Source organism: Giraffa tippelskirchi, chromosome 6, assembly GCF_054371585.1.
Source record: "Giraffa tippelskirchi isolate mGirTip1 chromosome 6, T2T-mGirTip1v1.2.pri, whole genome shotgun sequence".
Taxonomy (NCBI): domain Eukaryota; kingdom Metazoa; phylum Chordata; class Mammalia; order Artiodactyla; family Giraffidae; genus Giraffa; species Giraffa tippelskirchi.
The window spans coordinates 177,728,116-177,756,015 of record NC_137280.1 but is presented as its reverse complement, the minus strand read 5'-3'; the positions used below and the strand labels follow the sequence as shown (position 1 = coordinate 177,756,015).

Below are 27,900 nucleotides of genomic sequence, written 5' to 3'. Positions count from 1 at the left end.
CCTGGAGAATCCCAGGGACGGCGGAGCCTGGTGGGCTGCCATCAATGGGGTCGCACAGAGTCGGACACGACTGAGGTGACTTAGCAGTTAGCAGCATCAGTTCTATGCAAGAGTAGCAGCATCCCTTTCACGCCCTCAAAATTCCATGAGAAGAGCTTCCAAAAGCCTAACTGATACAAACCACAGGTTGACAACTCTTGTGATCAAATGTTAAAAGCAGAAACAACTTATCCCTCTTGCTGATTTTTCATATTCCTGTTTTCCCCCCTTTTGCAAATACCCAGAGGCATTAAGTTTTCTCCGAGTATTAATATCTATCCATCTAACGGTATTTAAAATGGAATAAGACTAAAAATGCTTGTCTTTCCCTCTCTCTCTGGAATCTCTACCACCACCTAACTCCCAAATGGCACAAGGCGAAGAAAATAAACGAGCCAAAGGACTGTGTCACTTCCTAGCAATTGTCACTTTCCCTTTCATTTAAGATGCAATGTAACAGCTGAAAGTGAAAACTGAGAAGAATGAGAACTTCATTTATTCGGGACTCTGTAGTAACAAACAGCATTAGGGAGCTGCCGTGAGGAGACACAGCGAGCCTGTTTACTGTGAGCGGCGGGACCGAGACGGCTGGGCGAGGAACGGCAGAGCCCGCCCCCCCGCCGCTTAGGCTGTGATGGTTTAATGGGTGACATGCCCTTCCCTCCAAGTGCTCACACACACACACACACACGCGCGGACTCAGCACACGACGTCACCAAGAGGGACCGCGTCTGGTAGCCCAGTTCACAGGGTCTAGAAGGTTAATCTGATTCCCCATCATTTAAAAACAGAAGGCAGATCTGACTACACGGTCAACAATGCAGTGGTCTGAGCCGTGTCAGCGATCACACTGCTATTCTAACAATGAGAGTTCCGAGGCTCCTTGGACTCGGGCATCACCTCCAGGCTGTGGGGACAGGCCACAGATGCTGTGCAGGCCGCAGATGGCCATGTCTTGGTCAGTGTCCGAAACAGGCATCCTCAAGGTTTGCCCTTGGGTTTGTCTGCCTTTATTCCCCAGGGTCCTTCACGTGAACCCTGGCTGCACAACCCTGACCTGCTGTGGAGACAGAAGGGATTCCATCAATAAACCTCAGCATACATGAATACCTGAGGATGTCCCAGCAGAACACCTGAAGAGCAAGTTCTGAATTTCAAAGACATGCTTCCTGAGTCTATAATTACAGAGATGATGGTGAAGTCACAGAAGGCTTCTGGGGAGCAGGGAGGAACTTAAGTGAAAGAGTATGCTCCTGGTGATAAAACCAGGCTGATCGCAGCTGTGCGATCCCAATTTGGAAGATAAAAAAATACATATATACTTTATAAAATCACAGTTTCCTGGCTTCGTATTTGGCATATCCAGAGAAACAAATCTATAGTAGGCCAATCAAAGATATTCAGAGAAAGAAGATTATTCAAACATGGCTTCTCTAACCTCACCCAGCTAGCAATGACCATTTTATTAAACAAACATATTACACTGAGTGGATACTAAGGAACATACACTGTAATAAACACTAAGCATATAGAAATAAAGATCAAAATCCAGACCTCAACAGATCTATTAAAAAAAAAAAGGATAGCAGTTTAGTGTTTAGTGGTTGCCTAGAATTAGGGGGAGCAAAAGGGTATCATAGGGACTCCCCTGGTGGCTCAGACGGTAAAGCATCTGCCTACAATGTGGGATACCCAGGTTCAATCCCAGGGTTGGGAAGATCTCCTGGAGAAGGAAATGGCAACCCACTCCAGTGTCCTTGCCTGGAAAATCCCATGGACAAAGGAACCTGGTAGGTTACAGTCCATGGGGTCACAAAGAGCCTGACACGACTGAGCAACTTCACTTTCACTTTCAGGGAGTGAAAATAGTGAGTGACTATTAAGCAAAGTAAGGTTTCCCTGGAGCAGAATGAAAATGTTCTAAAATTAAGGTTGACAGATGTATACCTCTCTATACAAACTAAAACCCATTGAATTGTGCACCCTAAACATGTGACCATTATAGTGTATAAATTATTTCCCAATAAGGCTATTTCTATTCACTAAAAAATCCAGACATCAAAAGTTCAGTATATAATTTGAAAGACAAATGAATAAATACAAACTTGCAATCTAAAATGCACCAAATTTGTCAAAGCTTCTATGAAATCATCTCCATTGACTGAATAAATATATTATACTCTATACTTAAAGATAAGATATACTGAGCTAAATGATTTATGGAAAAGACTTCCTAATGAGGAAAAATGAGTACAGCAAGCTTCTGATATCATATTCCAAAGAATAGAGGATATTCTGGCTTTTCTCAGCCCTTGAACTGTTATAAATATTTCTAAAGGGTTGAAAAATGAAAATGAAATGAAAGTCACTCAGTCGTGTCTGACTCTCTGTGACCCCATGGACTACACAGTCTATGGAATTCTACAGGCCTGAATACTGGAGTGGGTAGCCTTTCCCTCCTCCAGGGGATCTTCCCCACCCAGAGATGGAACCCAGGTCTCCTGCATTGCAGGTGGATTCTTTACCAGCTGAGACACAAGGGAAGCTAGTACTAAAATAATATATTAATATTGTGTTATGAGAAAATGTTTCACGTCTTGGGACTTCCCCGGCAGCGCCGTGGTTAAGCCTCCTTGCAGCCAACGCGGAGGAACTAAGCTCTGCACGGGAACCAGGACCCCGCACGCTGTGCTGCGTGGCCGACATATAGATTTATATCTCACAGTTCACATCTCAAAATTTCACCAGATGAAATCCTTTAATCCTTTAATGATTCAAAAGGTTAGTTACCACTGTAATGTCAACATATAGATGAGTGGCGTCAACGTACACTGAGAGTTTGGTTCATTTCATTTGTCACCGTGTTGGGGTGCTAACCAGTGGTACTGGCCGGGGACTCGAGAAGCAAACAGCACATTCACAGTGGGATGTGCTGAGGAAGGTCCAAAGGCTACTCACAAAGCTGTTTGTCGGTGTGGAAGAACCACAAAGGATAGTGCAGTAACAAGAAGAAAGAGGGGTTACCAAACCCACAAGAACAGAGGTTATTAAAAGAGGCCTCTCCCGGTCAAGGGACACAAATAGCCTGAGGCAACCCTACAGGGACTCCCACTGACTGAATCTAACTGGAATGAATCGCCTTCTGAGGCAGAGATGGGCATGGAGAATGATGAAGAAGATCCGGAATGCAATCGGAAGGGATCTAGCATGGCCAACCAGGCTTTAAACTCCAGTACCACCTCATCCTTTATCCAGACGTACAGTGTGTCAGCTATAGAAAAGTGAGGTGGTTTCAAAAATGGTAGAGACCTAGAAGATGCTGAAGAGATTAAGAAGAGGTGGAAAGAATACACGGGAAGAACTGTATAGAAAAGATCTTAATGAACTGGATTACTATGATGATGTGGTCAGTCGCCCAGAGCCAGACACCCTGGAGTGCGAAGTCAAGTGGGCCTTAAGAGGTGCTGCTGTTAATAAAGCTAGTGGATGCAATAAAATTCCAGAACTATTCAAATCCCTAAAGAAGGATGCCATCAAGGTTTTGCATTCATTATGTCAGCAAATCTGAAGACCCAGCAGTGGCCATAGGACTAGAAAAGGTCAATCCTCATCCCAGTTCCCAAGAAGGGCAGTACCAAAGTTTGTGCTAACCATCGGACAGTTGCACTCATCTCCCACGCTAGTAGGGTCATACCTAAAATCTTGCATGTTAGTCTTCAGCATTACGTGAACCAAGAACTTCCAGATGTCCAAGCTGGGTTTAGAAAAGGAAGAGGAACTAGAGATTAAATTGCTAACATTCGCTGGATCATAGGGAAAACAAGGGAATTTCAGAAAAACATCTATCTCTGTTTCATCAACTACACCAAAGCCTTTAACTGTGCGGATCATGACAAACTGTGGAAAGCTCTTTGAGAGACGGAAATAACAGACCATTTACTTGTCTCCCGAGAAACCTGTATGCAGGTCAAGAAGCAACAGTGAGAACCTTGTGTGGAAAACCTGATGGTTCAAGATCAAGAAAGTAGAATGACATGGCTGTCTCCTGTCACCCTGTCTGTTTAATCTGTACGCTGAGCACGTCATGAGAAAGGCCGGGCTGGATGAGGAATAGGCTGGAATAAAGACAGGCGGGAGACACATCAACAACCTCAGACAGGCGGGTGATGCCACTCTAATGGCAGAAAGCAAAGAGGAACTAAAGAGCCTCTCAATGAGGGTGAAGGAAGAGAGTGAAAGAGCTGGCTTAAGGCTAAATATTAAAAACTCTAAGAACCTGGCATCCAGCCCCATTACTGCATGGCAAATAGAAGGGAAGAGAGGGAAGTAGTGACAGACTTCCTCTTCCTGGGCTCCAAATTCACTGCAGACAGTAACTGCAGCCATGAATTCAGAAGGTGATTGCTTCTTGGCAAGAAAGCGATGACAAACCTAAACAGTATGTTGAAAAGCAAAGACATTACTCTGCCAACAAAGGTCTATATAGTCAAGGCTACAGTCTTCCCAGTGGTCAACTACGGTTGTGAGAGCTGGACCATAAAGAAGGCAGAACACCAAAGAACTGATGCCTTTGAACTGTGGTGCTGGAGAAGTGCCTTGGCCAGCAAGGAGATCAAACCAGTTAATCCAAAGGGAGATCAACCCTGAATACTCACTGGAAGGACAGATGCTGAAGCTCCAGTATTTTGGTCATCTGATGCAAACAGATGACTCATTGGAAAAGTCCCTGATGCTGGGTCAGATCGAGGGCAGAAGGAGAAGAGAGCGTCAGAGGATGAGATGGCTGGACGGCATCACCGATGCAATCAATTTGAACTTGGGCCAACTCTGGAGATGGTGAAGGACAGGGAGGCCCGGTGTGCTTCAGTCCATGGGGTCTCAAGGAGCTGGACACGACTGGGCAACTGATCAACAACAACTACCTTATCCTTTATCCAGACATAAAGTGTGTCAGCTGTGGGAAAGTAGGGTGCTTCTGCAAAAGTTAAGAATAGGGCTATCGTATGATCCAGCAATTTCACTTCTGGTTTTATAGCTGAAGGAATTGAAATCAGTATCTCAAAGGGATATCTGCACACCCATGTTCACTGAAGCATTATTCACAACATCCAAGATATGAAAATAACATAAATGTCCTTTTATGGATGAATGGATAAGGAGATTCCACAATAATGGAATATTAAGACTTTAAAATAAAGTCTACCTCTTGCAACAACATGGATAAAGCCAGAGAGTACTATGCTAAGTAAAATAAGCTACACAGAGAAAAAGAAATACTGTGTGGTATTGCTTATATATGGAATCTTAAAAAAAAAAAATGAGGTCAAAGGGTATAAATTTTCCGTTACAGGAAGAATAAGTTCTGGGGTTCTAATATGCATGGTGACTATACTTAATAATATTTATATACTTGAAAATTGCTAAGAGTAGGTATTAAACATTCTCACCACATGTAATAAAGGAATTAATTATGTGAAGTGATAGATGTGTTAATTGCCTTGATTTTGGTAATCAATCAATGTATATGCATATTGAATCACCACATTGGAGAATTTAAATATACATATAAATACTTGCCAATTATTCCTTAGTGAAGTTTAAATTTTTAAAAAGTTTTCTTAAAGTAATGTGCCCCCAATATAGAGGTTACACAATGTCTCATTAGTTAATGCATTAGAACAGTCAATTTAATCAGCTCTCACAACACCATTTGTGTCCATCATGAGAAAGAAGAGAAAAATTTCAAGAAAAATAATAGAATAAAACATAACTGCTGCAGCCAGTCATCATAATCTTCTGCCACCCTGTCCTGTGTTCCTAACATCTCCACCAAGATGTCAGCTAGACAAATACTTCACCCAGCAGTGTGGTCCCAACTTTCTACAAAATTTAAGACTTTGGTGGTCTTATCTTAATTGCATTTCTGTAGTTTTCCATAGACCGGAACTACTGAGTACAGCCTATTCAGTACACAAGTAAGAAATCCTCTATTAAATCCTCCGGTCCCCTGCTGCTCTTGGCTCCCATTGAGTAGCATAAATCATATTCCTTCCTGGTAACTGGGGTAATCACCCCATACAAAACAGTGACCCCCTTCTCTGCCACAAAGAGCCCAAAATGACCAGAGTACCAAGCAGAATAATGACTGCTCTCTGATACAGTAATTCCTCCTTTTATCCCTAAGTCCTCCCAAACCACCAAAGCCAAAATTGTAGATATGAGAAGCAAATGCTTCCCAAGTGGGCTGTGAAGTGGAATCGTGAGAGAGGTCACTCACATTCTTGTACCAGAAGGCACGGACTCTGGCTAGCAGAGAAATGAATACACATGAGACCAGCTCAGAGAAGTGTTTGCTCAGGACCCACCACATCCGGCCACGCAACACCTCGGTCTCCCAAGGTGTCTTCTAAGCCGGAAACAGAACCCGGCCGTCAGAAGGCTGCCCCAGCAGGCTGCTGAGTCAACACTTCCCAGGGAGGAAACACACGCCAAGGCTGCGGGGGTGTGCCCGCGTTTCCACACTTCCTCTGCTGTAAGACGTGCCCCCTGGCCGGAGGGGGCACCACGCCAGGTACCCCGGGACTGCAGAGGATGCTCCTCAGATACACGCGGAAAGGCTGAGCATTCCTGGAATACAAACCGCAGCCCTGTAAGGACTGAGCTCTGCCTCCCTCTCTGGAGATGGGTCAGATACAGCCAGCACAGCGCCAGGTCACTGGCCGGTCCTCCCTGGAAACTGGTGCCCTATCGGGAGCCGGTCTGTGCTGTCAGTAGTTTGCACAGCTAGGAGTGGCAGTGGCCACCGGAGGGAAAGACCACGAGTGTGGAACCGCATAGAGCTTCTATCCCTGCTACTCTGGATGCTCTGCAGCTGGACTCACTGGAATAGAAGCAGGTGCATTGGGGGAATTGCATCCACAGGAAAGAAAGCACATCTTCATTTCCGCATTGAGTGTCCTCTGATGGCTATATGTGGACAAATGAGTGTCTCACATGCCGCACCCATCCTAAGAGATCCATGCATACGCCTCACTTTCAGTCACCTTTAAAACTGGCTCTTCAACTTTGTTATTTCCAAGTCCCCAACCAGTTGACCGGCCCTTTAGCTACTGCCCCTGAGTCAGTGCAGGTCTGAGTTTCCACACCACATATATGACCAGATGGTCTATGAAGAGCTCTGCTCACATGGACTCCTATTAGCCAGCGTTTCCTCCTGTGTAGACAGTGCTGCAGCAGCCGTCTACTCTTGCTGGTACCGACACGCCACACAGAAAAGCTACCAACTGGGCTGCTGCCTTTTTCTCCTCCATCCACGAGTCAAGAAACCAGTATAGAAGTTTTATTTCCAATTACTGAGCACACTGTTGGAAATGAGACTTCCATATAAGCACACTCTAGGGGCCTCCCAGCTGGTGCTAATGGTAAAGAACCCATCTTCAGTGCAGGAATCATAAGAGACACAGGTTCAATCCCTGTGCCGGGAAGATCCCCTGGAGGAGGAAATGGCAACCCACTCCAGCATTCTTGCCAGGAGAATTCCATGGACAGAGGATCTTGGCAGGCTACAGCCCATGGACTCACAAAGAGTCGGACACGACCGAAGTGACTTAACACATTTTACAACTGGGAAAAAAAAAGGCCCCAATGCTGGGAAAGATTGAAGGCGGGAGGAGAAGGGGATGACAGAGGATGAGATGGTTGGATGGCATCACCAACTCGATGGACATGAGTTGAGTAAACTCCAAGAGATAGTGGAGGAGAGGGAAGCCTGGCGTGCGGCAGTCCATGGGGTGGCAGAGAGTCGGACGCGATGTAGGGACTGCACAACAGGGCTTTGCGTTCTTACTGCACACACCTTGAGACAGACCCTCCAGGATCCGTATGGTCTGAGCTCCATAAGGTCTTACAATGACTAGTGAACAACAGTATTGCTTTAACCTTCCGGGGATGATTTCAAGTTCAGAGCCGGTACTCAATAAACCCTGGAAAAGCTGAGTTCCATTCTCTCCCATGCACGGTCATCCTGGTAATGACTTCTGGAAGAGCAGGACAATGCTTGTGGGTTTGTTACACAGTCACTCCTCAAAGAGACCTTCCCTCCCCTTAATTCAAAGGAACCTGGGGCTGTGCCCTGGAAGGAAATGGATAGATCCCACTTATAATAATTCAATACTGTTTTCAACCCAGCCAAACTAACATTTGTGTTTGCCTATGTATTTCAAGAAGGATTTTATTAATAAGGCTGCCCGCCTACTGCATTTCTAAGGAGCCACTGCCAGCAATTCCTGCAGGTCAGACATCTTCTAACAACCATTTTAAACATGATTTTAATCGTAGTAATTGCATCACCACCTGTTCTCTGCAACTCCATGTGATATTATTCCTGTTGAGATAAAACAAATACTCACTGAAGTTTCCCTATGTTACATACGGACTACAGAGACTGAACAATTCAGAGGCCTTCAAGGATGGTATGTGCTCCTTTACCAACGATTTCTTAATGCCTCAGTGAAGAAGCTGCCCACCATGTCATTGCAGAGTGTATGACTGGGAGAGGCTGAGCAGGTTACACAAGAAACCCATTCCAACATCCCCATTTCCTTCAGCTTCAGACTCCTACGTCTTCCGAAGGCTGCAATGAGGAGAGCTAGCATTTTAACCTTTCTCACTGTAAGCCAACTTTGGGGACAGCTTCAGATCAGCCAGTTCATTAAACTATACATGTCCACACCTAGTATTTTAACCAAAACATTATATTCTGAATTCCAAATGAGTACACTCAATTGCATGAATTCAGTCTTCTCTGATTATATTTCATCAGAGTTGCTCAAACACCTGAAGAATCCATTCCTTGCTTGCTCTCCAAGTTTACTTCCCAGGCTACCAATGACAGACGATGACAATGTCATCTGTTCCTTTTCTGGAAGTAGACTTCTTTCTTATGTAACTTGTAGATTTCAATTTAACTTAAAAAAATGGATGAAGTCTACATGAATGGCATGAAGAATTCTAATGTAACTTTCAACCATAATCAGCAAGTGTTAACCTTTTACGTTATTTATGATTTTGTTTTTCTCTGTGGATACATCCCTGTACATTTGTTTCTGAATCATTTGCCCTTTGAGAGGAAATTGCACAAGTCATATATGTTACCTCAAAATAGTTCAATATGTGTTTTTCAAGACCAAAGACATTTTCTTCCATAAGCACCACATAATAATCAAAGTCAAGAAATCTAATTTGGATACAATATTGTTATATAATTCACTAGCTGTATTTGAGATTGCCACTTATCCCAATAATGTCCTCTACAGGTATTTTTTCCTCAGATGATGAAATATATTTATTGTTCATAAGCAAAGTTTTCTGTATTTTCACCGTAAGAGCACTTATAAACTAGTCTTCTAAAATTTCAAGTGCCTAGTAAGTACTGATAACTATACATACAATGTTATACAGCAGATCTCTAGCGATTACTCAGTTTGGAAACCTGAAATTTCACTTTCTTTCAGCCCTTGGCTGCCCCGATTCTACAGTGTCTCCGTGAGTCTGACTGTCTTAGATATAACTCACACAAGGGGAACCAGGCAATGTTTGTCCTTCAGTAACCAGTTTATTGCACTAAGTATCAAGTGCAATAAAACTTGCACTTGGTCAAGTTTATTCATAAGTATCTTATTCTTTTTGGTGTGATTTAAATGAGGCTGCTTTCTTCATCTCTCTGCGGACAGCTCATTGTTAGAGAAGCTCAGGGAAATACAGAAGTAGAAATTCCTCAGCCTTGTTCCTCCTTAATCCCTTTCAACTTCTCAGGGTCTTGCCCATCTCCACCAGTCCCCTTGCTGCAGTACTCACAGGGCTGTGTGTGATCAGCCGGGCAGCCCCCAGCCCTGACAGTCAGAGACGCAGCAGCCCACGCTGACTTCCACCGAGAAGGGACCAAGACACGGGACCTCCCTCTCCTCCTGCCTCGGTTGCCAGCAGCAACTCCCCTCTGCCGAAACACAGGCGGAAGGCAGATGACAGGGGAAGCCCATTGATGTCATTCACTCGGGCCAGCCTCATGGACAGAGCAGAGGGGAGAGGGTCGGACACAGGTCTGAAACGGGAAACCATGGACGCCCACACAGCCCCAAAGCCCAACTCACCCTACCGACAACAGGTGAAGATTCTGAAGAATAACCTCTGGGAGGTTAGAGAACTAGGCTCAGAAATGAAAGGGGATCATGGCCAGACACAGAAACTGTATTGACAATCTCATGAGATGAACTCCGTCATGTTGCTTTAAACCCAAATTCTAGAGTGGGCCCAGTGGAGAAGGAAGTGGCCACTCACTCCAGGGTCCGTTCCTGGGAAATCCCACGGACATGGGAGCCTGGCGGGTTACAGTCCACAGAGTCACAAAAGAGTCAGACCCGACTTAGCAGCCAAACAACAACAGAGGCTTAGCATGCGCTGAATTTAGTTAAGAGGACAGACAGGACCTCCAATTCAGTTCAGTTCAGTCGCTCAGTCGTGTCCGACTCTGCGACCCCAAGGACTGCAGCACACCAGGCCTCCCTGTCCATCACCAACTGCCGGAGTTTACGCAAACTCAAGTCCATTGAGTCAGTGACGCCATCCAGCCATCTTATCCTCTCTCGTCCTCTTCTCCTCCTGCCCTCAATCTTTCCCAGCATCAGGGTCTTTTCCAATGAGTCAGTTCTTCCCATCAGGTGGCCAGAGTACTGGAGTTTCAGCTTCAGCATCAGTCCTTCCATCAGGACTGCTTTCCTTTAGGATGGACTGGTTGGATCTCCTTGCAGTCCAAGGGACTCTTAAGAGTTTTTTCCAATACCACAGTTCAAAAGCATCAATTCTTCGGCGCTCAGCTTTCTTTATAGTCCAACTCTCACATCCATACATGACCACTGGAAAAACCATAGCCTTGACTACATGGACCTTTGTCGGCAAAGTAATGTCTCTGCTTTTTAATATGCTGTCTAGGTTGGTCAGAGCGTTTCTTCCAAGGGGCGAGCATCCTTTAATTTCATGGCTGCAGTCACCATGTGCCAAATTTAGTTAAGAGGACAGACAGGACCTCTAATTCAGTACCGTCATATTCTACTCAATGGGTAAAAAATGGTATTCCAATGGAAAGTGGAAAAAGTAAGTGGGACCACCTGCAAACAGCACTTGCCACTTCAGACGCAGAGGGGTCCCCTGTGGGGAGCAGAGCCTAGCTGCCCACCAGGGAAGGCCTGCTGTTGGCAGGGCAGCTGCTGCAGCCGCCCCAGCGCGTGGAAATGTGAGCATCACTTGAACGCCTGGTCAAGGCAGGGCTCCCTGACTGCCCTCCCCACGCCGGACGTCTGGGGCCCTTCCAGCAAACTCGCGCGCGTTTCTCGCTTGCCCCTCGGATCATTTCCGTTGAAGAGGGCGTCACGTCAGTCCCACTCACCCACACCGCTGGCGAGGCAGGCCCTCAGTGGTTTGTTTTTATATCCCCTGTACCCAGCTTAACGCCTTAAGCATGCAGCTCAGTAAATACCAGGTGAACAGATGAACAGATGAATGAAAAAAGCCACCTTTTCAACATCCAGAAAACACTAAGCTTGATGTAGTTTGAAAGGCAAGTACATTTTATGACAACCTCCCATCCTTCACTCATGATATATATGCTATTCTTTCAAAGTGAGAACTTGCTTAGAAATAACTCAGTCCAGAAAATAAGGAAAAGAAGGCTTCAGTGTTCCATAGCAGCGGGGACTCCGACTGGCGGGGCCCTTTCGTCTCTAGGCGTCTCTAGGAACGAAGGGAAAATCCTCGCACACACTTCCTCCTCTCTTCACATCTCTCTGTAATTTCTCAGAAGAGCAGAAACTCTTTGATAGTCTTCTTCTGTTAAGAAAATCACTGTGAGTCTCACATGAGTCTCAAATCAGCATTTATGTTTTTAAAAATAGATTTGGCTGATTTGAAAACATGTTAGAATTAGCTACAGTTAAGATTCAACTCATGACCGACAGCATCTTCTGGTTGAATTTTAAATGACCAGAGTTTAAAAATAGTCTTTCAATGGGACAAAATATTCCCATGCTAAATAACTTAACCACTGTAAGATCTCAAACAAAATTTTTAAAAATAAAAAGGAAAAAAGAATGCATGGGTGACATATGAATCAGTTTCACGGAGTTTAAAACACATCACACCGGTTACTTCTTACACACACATACTAGCTGTGCCCTTTGGCATCTTGTCATTTTGTACATTTTGCTGTGGTGTGACACTTTGTATGTACACACGTTAGCTATGCCATTGATATCTTAAAGGAGGGCTTACCGAACCAAAATGCTGAAATCCCAATACACATATACTAGCACAAGCCTTGAACAATTTTCAAAGGCGAACACAAGGCAATAGAATCAGGGAAGATCATTTGAATCACTAATAATAAAAAATAAAATTAAAACAGTAAGACAATACTTTGGCCAGTAGGCAAAGAGTTTTTTAAATAATAAGAAAAAATAATTGCTCAATAAAGCAGGAACTCTCCTCACGTCTGGTGGTGGTACAGATTACAGTCTGACATTAGGTATCAAGTGCCTTAAAACATTTATATCCTCCGACCCATTTAATCTCACTTTGACGATCCACCCTAAGCCTATGATACAGTTTGCAAGCAGGTATTCATTTTGCCGAGACGCTCCTTAATTAAAATTTTATAAAAGGCCAAGATGGTTGACACCGCCCTTCCGTGCTGTCCACCTCCTTGCTGACGCCCCTTCCCTCTTCCCAGGCTCTCCGTGTCTCTGTTCCTTGCCCCTTGGCTGTTCCCCCGTCTCCTAAGCTCTAGACTAGGAGAGGTATCAGACCGAGAACAGACCCGGCCAGCTTCTCTGAAATGACACTCAGTCCTCTAATCTCACCACAGATGCTCTGCCTACTTCACTCAAAGTCTTGCTCATTTTGGGCCTTGCCATGGAGAAAGAAAAGAAATCATTGATGGGAAACAGGGGGTCTTAAAGCTTTTTCTGAGAAAGAAGGGATAAAGTAGACCGGGGGAGCGGGGGAGGCAATCAGTTACACACACAAAAGCCCTGAACGTAATTTCACCTGGAGCATTAGAACCATGCCCACTGGCATCTAACTGCCTTGTCCACTCATGCAGACCATCATTTCCAAAGTCACTTTCACGACTGAGTATACGTGGGCTGCCTTTGGCATTCTTTGTCCCTACAAAGGTTTGAGAAGATTGAAAAAGTAGGATGTTATCTGAGGATAGCCTTTGGGTTTTAGCAAAAAGGCAGAAGGGCAGTGCTTTGTAGAAGTCAAGAAAAAGTAAAACTTTATTCGTAGAGCCAGAAGCTTAACATTCACTATGGGGAGGTACTGGTAGAAACAGCGGTGGTGACTGATACTGTTTGGCATGTGTCTGCACAGACCTACAACTGGTCTTTGCAGGGTGTGGGTCAGTGCTAGAGAGAGGCCCCCAGCTCACAGGGCACCCACCTCCATTCTCCCACTCATCACACGGTGAGGGACGAGGAAGCAGACCCGGGGCACAGAACCCAGAGATCTAAGCCCCATCCACACACCCCTGAAACAGCTGTGCCTTGTCTTCAGACTTAGAAAAGTCCGGTAAAAATGCACACGAACTCACTGGCAGTGGACTTGGGGCCAATCGGCATCAGGTTGTGGGCAGCTCTATTCTAAGAGGAGAGCGGGTTTACATGGACATGTCCCCTGGCCCCAGTGCACGCCCCTCCCTGTGGGCAGTGAATCAACCTGAAGACTGCAGGGGTTTCCACGACACCCTGGAGCTCAGGCAAGAGTCACAGTAGCCAGCGTCTCTCAGTCCAAAGGCTCGGATCCACCGTATGCTCGTTCACTCTGAGCGTGGAAGCGAGGGAACTGAAACGTCCCTACATTTGTCTTGATGACTCAAAGGTGCTCATTTCTCCCCTCCCTCTGATGGTGATGACAATACATTGGCAAGTTATTAATACGGTAATCAGTATCCCAACTGGGCTTGATCTTGAAGATTTTGTTGGAGTTTCTCACATATGAAAGTAAGATGATTATCATTCTACCTATAAGTAACAGGCCAAGCTGATGACAGAAGAAAAGGAATCACTGCCCTTAGCTCATGTACCAGAAAGACAACAAGAGGAAGGGCAGGTAGGAAGGCCCGTTTTCAACGCCATTAGTTTGTTATGAATAACTGTCTAAATGGGAGACATTCCTGCTATGTGGAAATCATGGGCACATTTTTTCTGAGTTCAGAGGACCCCATATACTTCGTAGTACAATCAGGGAAAACATCAATACTCACATCCAGAAAATACACTGAGAAAGACCAAACACGCATTCCTTTGGTATAGAGGTGTATTCCACTGCCCTCAATAAATGTGTTAAATTGCTCCGCTGGGAGGTCTGCCAGTTCCCAGATAGCCTGGACGTGTCCAGGGCTTCCTGGACCACAGATTTCTCCGACTCTGTCATGGTTTTCTCACACAGGTAGAGCTGTGTTATGATAAAGATTTAAAGAGGCGTAGTTCTTGTACTGTGTCGTCATGAGTCACCGACACACAGGAAATGCATGGTGGTCAGACTGGCTCAATGGTTCAGACCATCTTTCTCTTGATAACTGGTCTCTTACTTTATTTCTTAATAAGAATCGATAATGCCTAGTCATTTTAAAAAATATTATCAGCCATGACTACTCTATTATTGAACCGAGTTTTACACCTAATGGTGCCCTGGAGACAAAGCCCTTTCTGATGGCCAGCCCAAGCCTCTTTGCCCTTAATTCATCAGGTAGCCCTGCACTTGGAGTTCAAACGTGGGGCTGGATTTCCAAGTGCCGTTCTGTTTCCACACTTGAAGTCCGCAGCTACAGCTGGATGTGCACAGTGGTCACCCGGTCGCTGCAGGGGCCTGTGAAATGTAATCAGGGAGTAACGTTGCGTGTCGGCCCCGTGGGGTCCCTGGGGCCAGGTGCTACATAAACGCAAGGTACTCGAGTCCTCTGACCTGCGGGGGTGGATGCTGCTCTGATACATCCCCGTTTTGCTGCGCTGTGTCAGGCGTCTCCACAAAAGCACAAACAATCAGCGGCTGAGTATCTCTGGCTTTGCATAAACTTCAGCGGGAGACAGTCTTACCTGTATTGCAAGACGCCTTCCACGGAAGCTGTAATTATCTCCATCTCTTATTAATTTCCTTTTGCACAACTGAAAATATGCAGCTCCAACTGCCTCTCTTTATTAAACAAATCCTGATAAGCGTCAAATGATCCGTAAACTCTCTTCCGTGCTTTTTCTGAATAAATGAACATTCAGAAAGAAGAAACAATTGCAGTCCGATTCTTCTGTAGATCCAATCTTATTAGTTCAAAAGATGATCCTTGACTGTGTTCACTTTCCATACTGAAACATTAAGAGGTCTCCTTATGGACAGAATATGGAAAGCAGCAGCATCTGTCTATGGAGTATCTCAGTCCTCACCTCCACAGCAGCTAGAGGATAGGGACCTATTGAATCTGCAATAACAGAAAGACCATAACACTATCTTCTCTAAATGAAATTTCAGGCAACAGTGGGACAAAACAGACTTATTTTTATATATTTATTCATCTTAAAGCCTTGTGAATTTTTAAAGGACAAATGTCCTGGCTTATCCGTGTTTGCAGAAAGTACTAAACCAGTCTTTTAATATCTGCTAACAGCCACAGAAACTGCTTCAGTCCATCACCGTCTTCATCAAATACCCTGGCGATGGAAGAGAGGGTAAGTGAACGCTTCATCCAGCATTCCGTAACTACCCGATGTAGAGCAAGCAGTGGGACCAGAATTACAAGAATCTATCAGACGAAGGGAAAGGCAGGAATGGGATCTCTAGCAAGATCGGTCCTGCACTCCTTTACCCCTGCTGCCTCTCATCCACGGGTGAACAAGCACACTTTTAACCACAGGCGCACGTCCAGTCTGGAGACTGAACGCAAGGAAAGTCTTACCTTAAACTAGAACTTCAGGAAAAGCTGGTTACTCAGTCGGCTGATAGCAGACTTAAAAGCTACTCTAACTCAAAGGTCAGCGTGAACATGTGAACCCAGAGACTCCTCATTCACCATCAACAGCAAGACAGTCCAACTGACAAGAAGAGGCAGAAACATGGGCATTAACATGCACAGAGAGCTTCCAGGGAAGCGTTTGGAAGCATGCCACGAGGTTCAGTGATGGCAGGGGGTTTTTTTTTGAGACCCTGTAGTAACCCCCATATAAATGTGCCCTTCCAAAAGTCCCCTTAATTTAAAATGCTAGTTCCCACCAGATAGCAAAGCTTTGAGTTGAAATCTAATTACCTACACCTTCCTTTAAATGAATGGATTTCATAATAAATGACTCCAATAGCAGATGCGACATGACAGAAAAGCTACATTTCCCAGAATGTTGTTCTGACTAAAAGTTCAATGCTCCTTCTTTAATCAGAAAGCTGACCCATCAGATAAATGTGTTAGCTTTCAACATGACCCTGCATTGATTAAATTTTGCCCAAACTCACAGAATTAAATGGAAAGAAAAGGAAGAATAGATTGGCTTTACCTTGTTTTCAGCTGAAGTGACTCATTTGTCAGATTGCTTTGAATAAAAATTTACATGGTATAGTAAATTTATCTGAAATACACAAGGTTTATTTGTAATCAAAATGGATTTTAGTTCTTGGATTGCCAGTGGCTTACATTTATTAGATCAGTAATTTCTATTTGCTGTGCAGTTTATCAGAGAATGCTTGCTTAAAAAAGATAACAATGGTGAAACAGAACTGTTTGAGTATTTAATCATAGACAGTTTCAAGCATTAAAAATATGCATTACATTTACATGCGCATTAGATTCTAAAAAAACTTGTATATGCCCGGGATGGCCAAGGAAGAAAAAGATACATGTTTCTAACCATTAAAATAGAAGCATAGAAACAGCCCTCAGTGTTAAAGATGAAGTAACTGAGCCATATAAGGATGAAGTGACTCTTTCACAATCATATCACAAATTAATAACCCAGGTAGGACTAGGAGCTAGACTTCCACGTGCTGTGCTGACTCACGCAGTCCTGTCCGACTCTTTGTGATCCCGTGGACTGTAGCCCGCCAGGCTCCCCTGTCCATGGGATTCTCCAGGCAGGAATGCTGGAGTGGGTTGCCATGCCCTTCTCCTCCTAGATATGAGACTAGGTCAATGGGTTTATTCACAGACTACACATTCAATAAATATTCTTAGAATGAATGAATGACATGCAATGCTTTTCATATAAATCTTTGCCCTGCCATTAGGGATTTAAATTTTAGTCTCCTAAAAAAAAAAAGCAGAAATTATTGTCTATACTAAAGATTAGATAGATAGATAGTAACAAGAGAGGTTCAGGGGAAGAGAAACAAGAGAGTGAGAGAGAAAGAGAACAAGCAAAGGATTTCCCAATCCCTGAACTGGGAGTATAGATTATGTTTCCCATTTAGGAAACACTTTTTCTATCTCTTTTGAGTATTTCTAGGTGTTCAGAGACAAACAGTCTGGTACTCTCAGTTCAGTTGCTCAGTCGTGTCTGACTCTCTGTGACCCCATGGACTACAGCACACCAGGCCTCCCTGTCCATCACCAACTCCCAGAGTTTACTCAAACTCATGTCCATAGAGTCAGTGACGCCATCCAACCATCTCATCCTCTGTCCTCCCCTTCTCCTCTCACCTTCAATCTTTCCCAGCATCAGGGTCTTTTCCAGTGAGTCAGTTCTTCCCACCAGGTGGCCAAAGTATTGGAATTTCAGCTTCAGCATCAGTCCTTCCAATGAATACTCAGGACTGATTTCCTTTAGGATGGACTGGTTGGATCTCCTTGCAGTCCAAGGGACTCTCAAGAGTCTTCTCCAACACCACAGTTCAAAAGCATCAGTTCTTCGGTGCTCAGCTTTCTTTATAGTCCAACTCTCACATCCATACATGACTACTGGAAAAACCATAGCCTTGACTAGATGGATATTTGTTGGCAAAGTAATGTCTCTGCTTTTTAATATGCCATCTAGGTTGGTCATAGCTTTTTTTCCAAGGAGCAAGTGTCTTTTAATTTCATGGCTGCAGTCACCATCGGCAGTCATCTTGGAGCCTGAGAAAATACGGTCTGTCACTGTTTCCATTGTTTCCCCATCTGTTTGCCATGAAGTGATGGGACCAGATGCCATGATCTTAATTTTCTGAATGTTGAGTCTTAGGCCAACTTTTTCACTCTCCTCTTTCACTTTTGTCAAGAGGCTCTTGAGTTCTTCTTCACTTTCTGCCTTAAGGGTGGTGTCATCTGCATATCTTAAGTTATTGATATTTCTCCCTGCAATCCTGATTCCAGCTTGTGCTTCATCCAGTCTGGCATCTCACATGATGTACTCTGCATGTAAGTTAAATAAGCAGGGTGACAATACACAGCCTTGATGTACTCCTTTCCCTATTTGGAACCAGTCTGTTGTTTCATGTCCACTTCTAACTGTTGCTTCCTGACCTGCATACAGGTTTCTCAAGAGGCAGGTCAGGTGGTCTGGTATTCCCATCTCTTTCAGAATTTTCCACAGTTTGTTGTGATCCACACAAAGGCTTTGGCATAGTCAATAAAGCAGAAGTAGATGTTTTTCTGGAACTCTCTTGCTTTTTCGATGATCCGGTGGATGTTGGTAATTTGATCTCTGGCTCCTCTGCCTTTTCTAAATCCAGCTTGAACATCTGGAAGTTCATGATTCATGTACTGTTGAAGCCTGGGTTGGAGAATTTTGAGCATTACTTTGCTAGCGTGTGAGATGAGTACAACTGTGTGGTAGTTTGAGCATTTTTTGGCATTGCCTTTCTTTGGGATTGGTATGAAAACTGACCTTTTTCCAGTCCTGTGGCCGCTGCTGAGTTTTCCAAATTTGCTGGCATATTGAGTGCTGGTACTGTAGACTGGCATAATAAATGAATAGCATTTAGCCAAATGTCCATGTAAAATGTTTCCAGTTATCCAACCCTGTTTTCCTGTTGACATGAATCTAAAAGGAGAAAGTTACTTGTGGACATCCCTGGTTCCTTACGTAAACTGAAGAGGCCTTTCCTCCCCCGGCCCTTTAGGGCAATATTACCCGTCAAGTCAGGAGCACCGGGACTGGACAGCGCCCCAGGCCTTTCACAAGCACAGAGCACCTTACGGTGGAGAATAAGACTCGAGACTGCCAGCCCAGGGCTCTTCACCCTTCTCTACTCTTCCCTTCCTGCTTCCCATCCTTCCTGCCTCCTTTCTTCCCTTCTCTTATTTTTTAAGCAGCAGATCACATTTTTAAAGCACTCTGAAATTATAACTATTAATCCTGAAACCCACTACCTATTGAATCTGTGGCATTCCATGTCATTAGAGGAAGCCAGACACCACTGGGTTACAAAGAAGTCAATTCTCATACTTAGGGTTTTGAAATTCATAGCAGAGTCATTAGCTTAAATGATGATTTTTCTATTTTAAGAGAAAAGATTTTGAAAGAAGAAAGCATTTACTGAAATGGCAGTTTTGATAAAAATATGAGCATTAATTTTATACTATATACAGTAAGGTTAGAAAAACAATGCCAGATTACATAGCCATCATTCTCCGCTCTTAAAAGGAGATAAATTTCAACCAGCTGGGAGGAGGAGTGGCCAGTCCAGGGGCAACAGTAGACTGAGCTGCTGGTGGGAGTCTTCGCCAAAAAAAGTCCAGGTAGGTTAAGGGAGCTGGTCTCAGAGCCAGAGAAAAATGTACCCCCTTCTCAGAACTCCCTTAGGAGAGGCAAAAAGCCTTACAGAAAAGCGTCCCCGTCCATCACGGGACCACAACTGTGAACAGAAATGCCAGCAGGTCAGGTGTAGGTAGAGAGCATCTGAGAATCATAGCCTGAGGCTCCACACCCCAGAGGGTTAAGAAACAAGTGCAAAGATTTCCAGCGAACCTCAAATGGGAACACAAGTAGCTGAGGAAGTGAACCAAAGCGTGAGTTCAGTTACGACTGGAGCACGCTACTGCGGACGCTGTGAGGCCTAGTGGGTTAGGGCAGGTCAGGGAAAGGGCAGCAAAGATAAAAACTAATGACTAGAGTTGACTCAAGTTCACACAAAAACCTGTACACAGATGTATACAGCAACCTTACTCACAACTGCCAACTTGGAAGCAATCAAGATATCCTTCAGGAGATGACTAGATAAATACAGACTATCTGTCCACCTCTTTGCGACTCTATGAACTGTAGCCCACCAGGCTCCTCTGTCCATGGGATTCTTCAGGCAAGAATATTTCAGTGCATTGCCATGCCCTCCTCCAGGGGATCTTCCTGATCCAGGGATCAAACCCACATCTCTTATGCCTCCTGCACTGGCGGGCAGGTTCTTCACCATTCAGTACTAAAAAGAAATGAGCTATCAGGCCATGAAAAGACATGGAGAAGGCTTACAAATGCATGTTACTTAGTGAAAGAAGCCAATCTGGAAAGGTTACACGCTGTATAAGTCCAATTATATGACATTCTGGAAAAGGCAAACCTACAGCGACAGTGCAAAGATGAGTGGTTGCCAGGGGTTCCCGGGGAGGGAGGGATGAACAGGTGGGACGCAGAGGACTTGGTGGGCAGTGAAAACACTCTGCATGATACCACGATCATAGATCCATGTCACTATGCGCTTGTCCAAACCCAAAGACAGGCGCCAAGTGCAAACCCTAAGGTAAACTACAGACTTTGGGCGACGAAGCTGCATCAGTGAAGGCTCACAAAGTTTAAGAAACGTCCCGCTCTGGTGGAGGCCGTTTGTAAGAGCAGAGGCTATGCATGCAGAGGCCGGCAGTATAAGGAACTCTCCGACCCTTCCTCTCAAGTTCGCTGTGAATGTCTCTAAACAAACTAAATCTTAAAATACTGCCGTTTGCAGCAATGTGGATGATCTAGAGAATATTACGCTTAGTGAAATAAGTCAGATAGAGAAAGACAAATACTATATGATATCACTTATATGTGGAATCTAAAAAGTGGCTGCAGACAAGAGTGTAGGATCAGCGATGGCAATGAACTAGACATCCACTGCCCCCCAATTCTAGGATGCTTTTCCAGCCCAGAGGTGTACTCGGAGAGGAAGAGAAGGACAGAAAGGAGCAGAACCTTGAAATATCTTAGTGAAAACTCTGAATCAACTAAGAACCAGCGTGGGGGAAAGATGATACAATTTAAGTTCAATTATAGGAAATAAGAAAATTAAAGTTTGCACATTTCTTTCAGTTCAGTTCAGTCGCTCAGTCGTGTCCCACTCTTTGCGACCCCATGAATTGCAGCACACCAGGCCTCTCTGTCCATCATCAACTCCTGGAGTCTACCCAAACCCATGTCCATCGAGTCGGTGATGCCATCCAACCATCTCATCCTCTGTCGTCCCCTTCTCCTCCCGCCCCCAATCCTACCCGGCATTAGGGTCTTTTCCAATGAGTCAACTCTTCGCATGAGGTGGCCAAAGTATTAGAGTTTCAGCTTCAACATCAGACCTTCCAACGAACACCCAGGATTGACCTCCTTTAGGATGGATTGATTGGATCCCCTTGCAGTCCAAGGGACTCTCAAGAGTCTTTTCCAACACCACAGTTCAAAAGCATCAATTCTTCGGCGCTCAGCTTTCTTCACCGTCCAACTCTCACATCCATACATGACCACTGGAAAAACCATAGCTTTGACTAGGCGGACTTTTGTTGGCAAAGTAATGTCTCTGCTTTTAAATATGCTATCTAGGTTGGCCATAACCTTCCTTCCAAGGAGTAAGCGTCTTTTAATTTCATGGCTGCAATCACCATCAGCAGTGATTCTGGAGCCCAAAAAAATAAAGTCTGCACATTTCTTTATCACCTGTCAAATTTATGTCTGCTATATCCAGTAAAAATGGTGTTATTGGGTACCAATAAAAATGGTTCTTTGGTGTTATTGAGTTAGAGGTTCAGGCTCATACATGGCAAGGTTTCTCAGCCTGGGTGCTGTTGGCATTGTAGGCACATAATGCTTGGTTATGGGAGCTCTCTCTTACACAGTAGAATGTTAGCAGCACCTAGGTCTCTACCCAGCAGAGAGATGCCAGTAGCGAACGCATTCCTCAGACATAACCAAACGTCCTCTGGGAATGAGGGGGAGAAAACTGCCCCTTGTTGAGAACCACTCTTTCAGAATAACCCCCGCTACCCTGAGGAAGAAACCACAGAACTCCAGGGAGCAGCTTATGAACAACAGATGTAGCCAGTTCCTCAGTCACAAAAGAGAAGTTGAAGCCAAGGAAAGTAAGTTGACTTTTATTCCACCTCATTATAAATTAAGGAGACAGCTGGTATTGTAACTCAGATTTCCCTACCCCAAGTTCTGCGCTTTGCCTTCCTAGAATCTGCAATACCTTTAGAAAGCTAGCAGAGAACCTGACACATAACAGTAACTTCTGTTTATGCACTTAAGGAGCCCTCTGGGCCATGCCATGTCCCTGGACATTTCAGGGCCAGTGAAGAGCAAAGACCCGAAGCTTCCAGCAAGTGGCAGAGACACTTGTAGAGGTCACCCTGTGCCTTTCAGTGCTGACTCAGCCCTCACCTGCACACCTATGACTCAACGGTCAATGCAGAACAATGTCACAGGCCAATGCTTCACTCAGCACTGAGAGCCATGCTGTAGTTCAGGGCTTTCAAGATGGTAAACACAGGATGGCATTTTCTGTTTCCCAGGGCTCGTGGGTGATGGGGCTGTTGAAGCAGCCACGTGTCTCCCTTGTGTGAGATCCAGTCTCCATTGTGCGATACAAAGCTCCCCCGACCCCGTCATCTGAACGGCACACCCTGAGCCGCCCTCACAGGTGCCCATGTCTCGTTACTGCCAGCGCGTTGTCGTATCTCCCCGACAAGACTGGAGGCAGCGCTACAGCGGGTAAGTCTTTTTCTGCTTCTTTCATGTTTTCTATAATGTCCGCCTAGCACAGTACTGGGCACGAAATAGCAGGGGCTTGGATTTGAAAACTGCTAGCCACGGTTCTACAGAAATGCCTTTAATTTGCTCAGAAGCTGGGTGCCCTCGGGTCCACAGTCTGTCTGCCACAGATAGGCCAGAAGCTGTGATTCTGTCTCCCATCCTTATTAATGTGTCGCTGCGCGCCACACTATCTGACATCAGAAGCCGGTGGCAGCGCTCCAATCTGGGTTTCTAATAGAGATAAATGCTGAGCAGAGGTGGCAAACTGGCTGACGGCCCACCAAAGGCAGCCCCAGGCTAAGCTCTCTTTGGCCGTTTATTAAAGGCTACATGGCCAGGCACTGGCTGTGCTCAGCACATACAGGCAACTTGGCCCCGAGCCCGTCTTATCAGTCAGCTTCTCTGTGCCTCTGTCTCCTCATATGCAGGATGGAAATCAGAGTTCCTACTAATGAGGTCATTATGGATACTAATACACATAAAGTTCCCAAACATACCTAGCACAAATCAGCCTCTCCATACAGGTTAGCTGTCATCATCATCACAAAAGTTACTGGGATGACTCACCACGAAACACCGGCCTGTCTGCCTTTCCAATGACTATAGAATCCTTGAAACCATTTAGAAACCTTGAAACACACGGGCTTGACGTATAAATTAAAATGCTAAACTCTTTTACATGAAGAGAGTCATAGAAGTATTTATCACTCAAAATACTTGAAAATTATATTTTAGTATTAAATGATATGAAAAGACTTTGTTCTTTCTAAATATCTTCGTTAACTTCAATTCTGCAAGGTCTGGGGAGACACATTTCCATTACAAAATACCCGAAACTAACCCCAGGCCTCCACCACTCCTGATACCCTGGAGCTCCTTTGAAAGGCAGAAAACAGTATGATTTTCTTATGCATTTGCAGAATGAGATCATGTCTACCTAGAGACAAGACTGTCGCCATTAAAAACTTATTAAAATATGTGTATCCGCAGCCTTTCTTTTCTCCTGCTAAAGAAAGTTTTGTGGCTTCTCCTTCTCCTCTGCCCTCCAAGCCGAGGAACAGGATGGGTCCTATAGAACTCCAGCAGTGGTTAAGGGGCAGAACTGGAAAAAAAACTCAAAGAAAAGAGGTTTTGCATCAAAAATACATATGGCCAATTTCCTTTAAAATATTGAATGGCAGCCTAACAAAGAGGGGAGATGGTTTAGAAGAATTAAAAACCGGTGGCTCGTGTATGCTGGCCGCTGGGGTACGATGCAGCTGGGAGATGAGATTTAACGATGACGAGCTTGGGGAGAAACAGCAGCCGTTCGCGCCGAGGCCATTAGAACGAGGACCACTGGGAAGGATTTCTAACGCGCTTATGTGCAGATTACCACGCGGCTCCCTCTCCTTCCTTCCCAGGCGATGTTTCCTGAGAAGAGTAAATTTGTAAGTTTTTTTAAATCAACACCTAGGAAATACCTAGGCCCCGTAAAACCTTGCATGATGGTTATACCACATGTCAGCCAGTGATGAGGGCGCAAGTTACAGAGGAGTGGTACAGATATCCAGGAGGACAGATGTAATCAAACTTCAAAGACGGTGGCACTGTGGCTGGTTGTCAAACTGTAGAGAATGAATCTTTTGGAAACGGTGGCTGGGTTGCGGCCCTGCAGTTGCTGACCTAGCACAACAGGAACACTTGGAACCACGAGAGGGCTGACGGCTTCAACCCAAAGCCTGGAGGGGAGCGACCGGAAGTCCCTGTGCCTTGCGGTTCGCTTTGCGCTTTCACAGGAGGCGGCGGCAGCAGCGACTTTATCAGCAGACAGAACCCGGCAGCTCCATGGGCTGCGGCCCAGCTGCTCGCTCCCTTCTCGGAAGAGCAATACAAATTAATTTGCCAAAACATCCAAGAGTCATCTCTGTACTAAATGATGCATGATTAAACAAACACACACTGGCTGGGTTTGCCCTGGCCACATCTGCGATCGTGATTTGCTGAACACTGATGAGCCCACCACTGTTCTGGGTGGCAACAGCTCAGTAAACGCCAAGAGGACCCTGGAAATGCACCACGCTGCCGCTTCTGGAAGGCAGAGCTTCAGATTTCTCTGTTGCCATTTTCAAGCCAAATATTTCAAAGCAATCAAAAGGCTTGGGCGAGCAGGCTCCTAACAACCCTATCAATCCTGAACCCCACAGGGTGCCATGGTCTCAAGTGATTTTTTAAAAAATAATAGTACCGTAAAATATCAACTAAATATCAGCCAATAGAAACAATTTTGAAGAGGGAGAGAGAGAGAGACTGAGACTATGTAAGAGATTAGTCACAGTTTATAAAACATTGATGACTTTTGGTTACTGTGCTTTATTCCTGCAAATGGGAGAAATTCATGCATAACCTAGATAGTTGGGTGTCTTTAGAGTAAATGAAAGCAGCCGGATCATACAGTTCCTTTCGACTCTGAGACCCCTAACACCTTACATAACCACCAGGCAGAGCCTTGCTGCCTGGGGTGACCAAGCTGTAAACAGAGGTTTGTCCAGGCCCTGTGTGTCCCTCAAAAATTCTCACGAGAGGGACTCGCTGTCTTTTCCGGTCCCCCCAAAAGCTAAAGCCTGGACAGGGACAGACAGTGCTCGCTCGAGCAGTTCCTCCTGATGCAAGCCTCTCAGGCTCTATCTTTGGGAAGACTGAGACGCCCGTGTTTTCTCGCCTACACCCTTGCCTGCTTTCTGAAAGGCCATAGCCGGCTTTGGCTGGGGAGGCCGTGTAAGTCTCCACTGTAATTAAAAAGTACAATGTCAAAAATTAGCTCTACCTCCAGCAAGACAGAAGCTGTGCTAGTCAAAGGTCTTTGTCTCCTTCCTCACAGACCATCAAACCCGATCTTTTTTAAAAAATGCAAATAAGAAAAACCCCTACAAGGCAAAACAAGAACTATGTTGAAACAAAGTCAATAAAACAATTTGCTCTTCCAGGGAGAAGCAGAGGTAATTTCCACTGTGATCTTCCCTATCCACTTCCCGGTTTGTACCTGATTTATTCACCTTCTGAGGAGGAAGCTCCATGTTCAACTTTTTGATTAAAGCCTGTTTTGTTGGTTGAGGGCAAAAGCTTTCAATTATCCTCATGAAGAGTACCCTTATTGTGTTTGGGAAAAAAAAAAGGAAGGTGCCCCTAAGCCCTGGGACAGGAAGACTACACGGGTGTATTAATTCACAGGGATGACATGGAATTCCTAAACCTGTGAGTCAGAAGTGCACTGGAAGCCAAAATGGAAGCTTCACAGAAGCTTTTGGCTTCAAAAAGCCAAAAAAGCAAGGCTTCGTGCAAAGTTATTCGCAGAGTGCGGAGCATTTTTCTTGCCAATTAGACAGCTCTATATTTACAGGCTCTTATAATCAATTCAACTTGCCATTTATAAAAGAAGAAACGGAGGCCCCCAGGAATTAATTTACCCAAGATTAAATTACCCAGTTTACCCAAACTTCCCGGCCGAGTCCTAACTGCCGCCATACCTTCACTCACCAGGAGGCGGCAGCAGAGAGCCCTCCTCAAACGCAGAGCGCAGAGGCCACCGCAACCCACCGGAACCCCAGGACGGGTGGTCCAGCGCTTCACGAGTGCAGTCCATCACCTGTATGTTTATGTGGCATGATGCCGAATAATCGACTGTCTGAATGTTTAAAACCTGGCCGCTGTCTGTCTTTGCACACCGTCGGGGTGGATGTAACAAACAGCACTCTCCCCGTATGAAACGGGGCTCCCCTTGTCCTTCTGGGGCTCTTCCTTCTCCATAACCCAAAAGAGACTGTGTCTCCAAAAAGCAGAAAATCACTGCCTTCTTCACGATTGCTATTAATAATGAGATTAATTACCAACATCTCGGGGCTGAAACTAGGAAAACGTGATTAGATATTTTAGGATTTCTGGAGGAGGGAGGAAACTGCTGACTTCCAGTATCATTCGACAACAGGGTTACCTCTAGGTGACTATGACTGTAAACACAGGTACAAGCAAAACACACGTGACGTGTGCATGGCTGTGACAGAGATCTGTCATGGAGAGCAGACTGGCTGTCAGAGAACCGGTGAGAGAAACTCAGACGATTCCTGGGAGTAGGGGCGCCACAAACGTGTCAGAGCAGACCCTGAGCAGCAAAGGAATAGCATCTGGGGAAAGTGAAAAAGATGGCGATCATAAGCGATAAGAAGCAAGCTACACACTCCTTATGACCCCACTGGTGCCGTGGTGCATACCTACCTACCGGCAGCAAAACTTATCCACCCCAGAGATTTGGAAAAACAAACCCAAATATCAGGAAGGCAAGCCATTGTTTGGTGGGGGTAGAATAAGAAGAGGCCTCACTTTTTCAGCCATTATAGAACAGAGGTATATGGCATCCAGTCCCATCACTTCATGGCAAATAGATGGGGAAACAATGGAAACAGTGAAAGACTTTCTTTTTGGGGGGCTCCAAAATCACTGCCGATGGTGATTGCAGCCATGCAATTAAAAGACGCTTACTCCTTGGAAGGAAATTTATGACCAACCTAGACAGCATATTAAAAAGCAGAGACATTACTTTGCCAACAAAGGTCCATCTAGTCAAACCTTTTGTTTTTCCAGTGGTCATGTATGGATGTGAGAGTTGGAGTATAAAGAAAGCTGAGCACCAAAGAATTGATGCTTTTGAACAGTGGTATTGGAGAAGGCTCTTGAGAGTCCCTTGGACAGCAAGGAGATCCATCCAGTCAATCCTAAAGGAGATCAGTCCTGAATTTCATTGGAAGGACTGATGCTGTAGCTGAAACTCCAATACTTTGGCCACCTGATGCAAAGAGCTGACTCACTGAAAAAGACTCTGATGCTGGGA

General features: G+C 45.0%; 1 protein-coding gene across 6 annotated transcripts in view; it reads right to left on the bottom strand.

The window, feature by feature from the left end:
* The window catches only part of LOC145511713 (uncharacterized), a 398,185-nt gene that overhangs the window by 364,198 nt on the left and 6,087 nt on the right, over positions 1-27,900 (bottom strand). The window contains exon 3 of one of the 6 annotated variants that reach the window (XR_014058096.1): positions 24,271-27,196. The exons of the other annotated variants lie outside the window; for them this stretch is intronic. The gene's annotated coding sequence lies outside the window, so the exon portion shown is untranslated. Of the gene's footprint in view, positions 1-24,270; positions 27,197-27,900 lie in introns of those variants that run through there. 6 annotated transcript variants of the gene reach the window in all.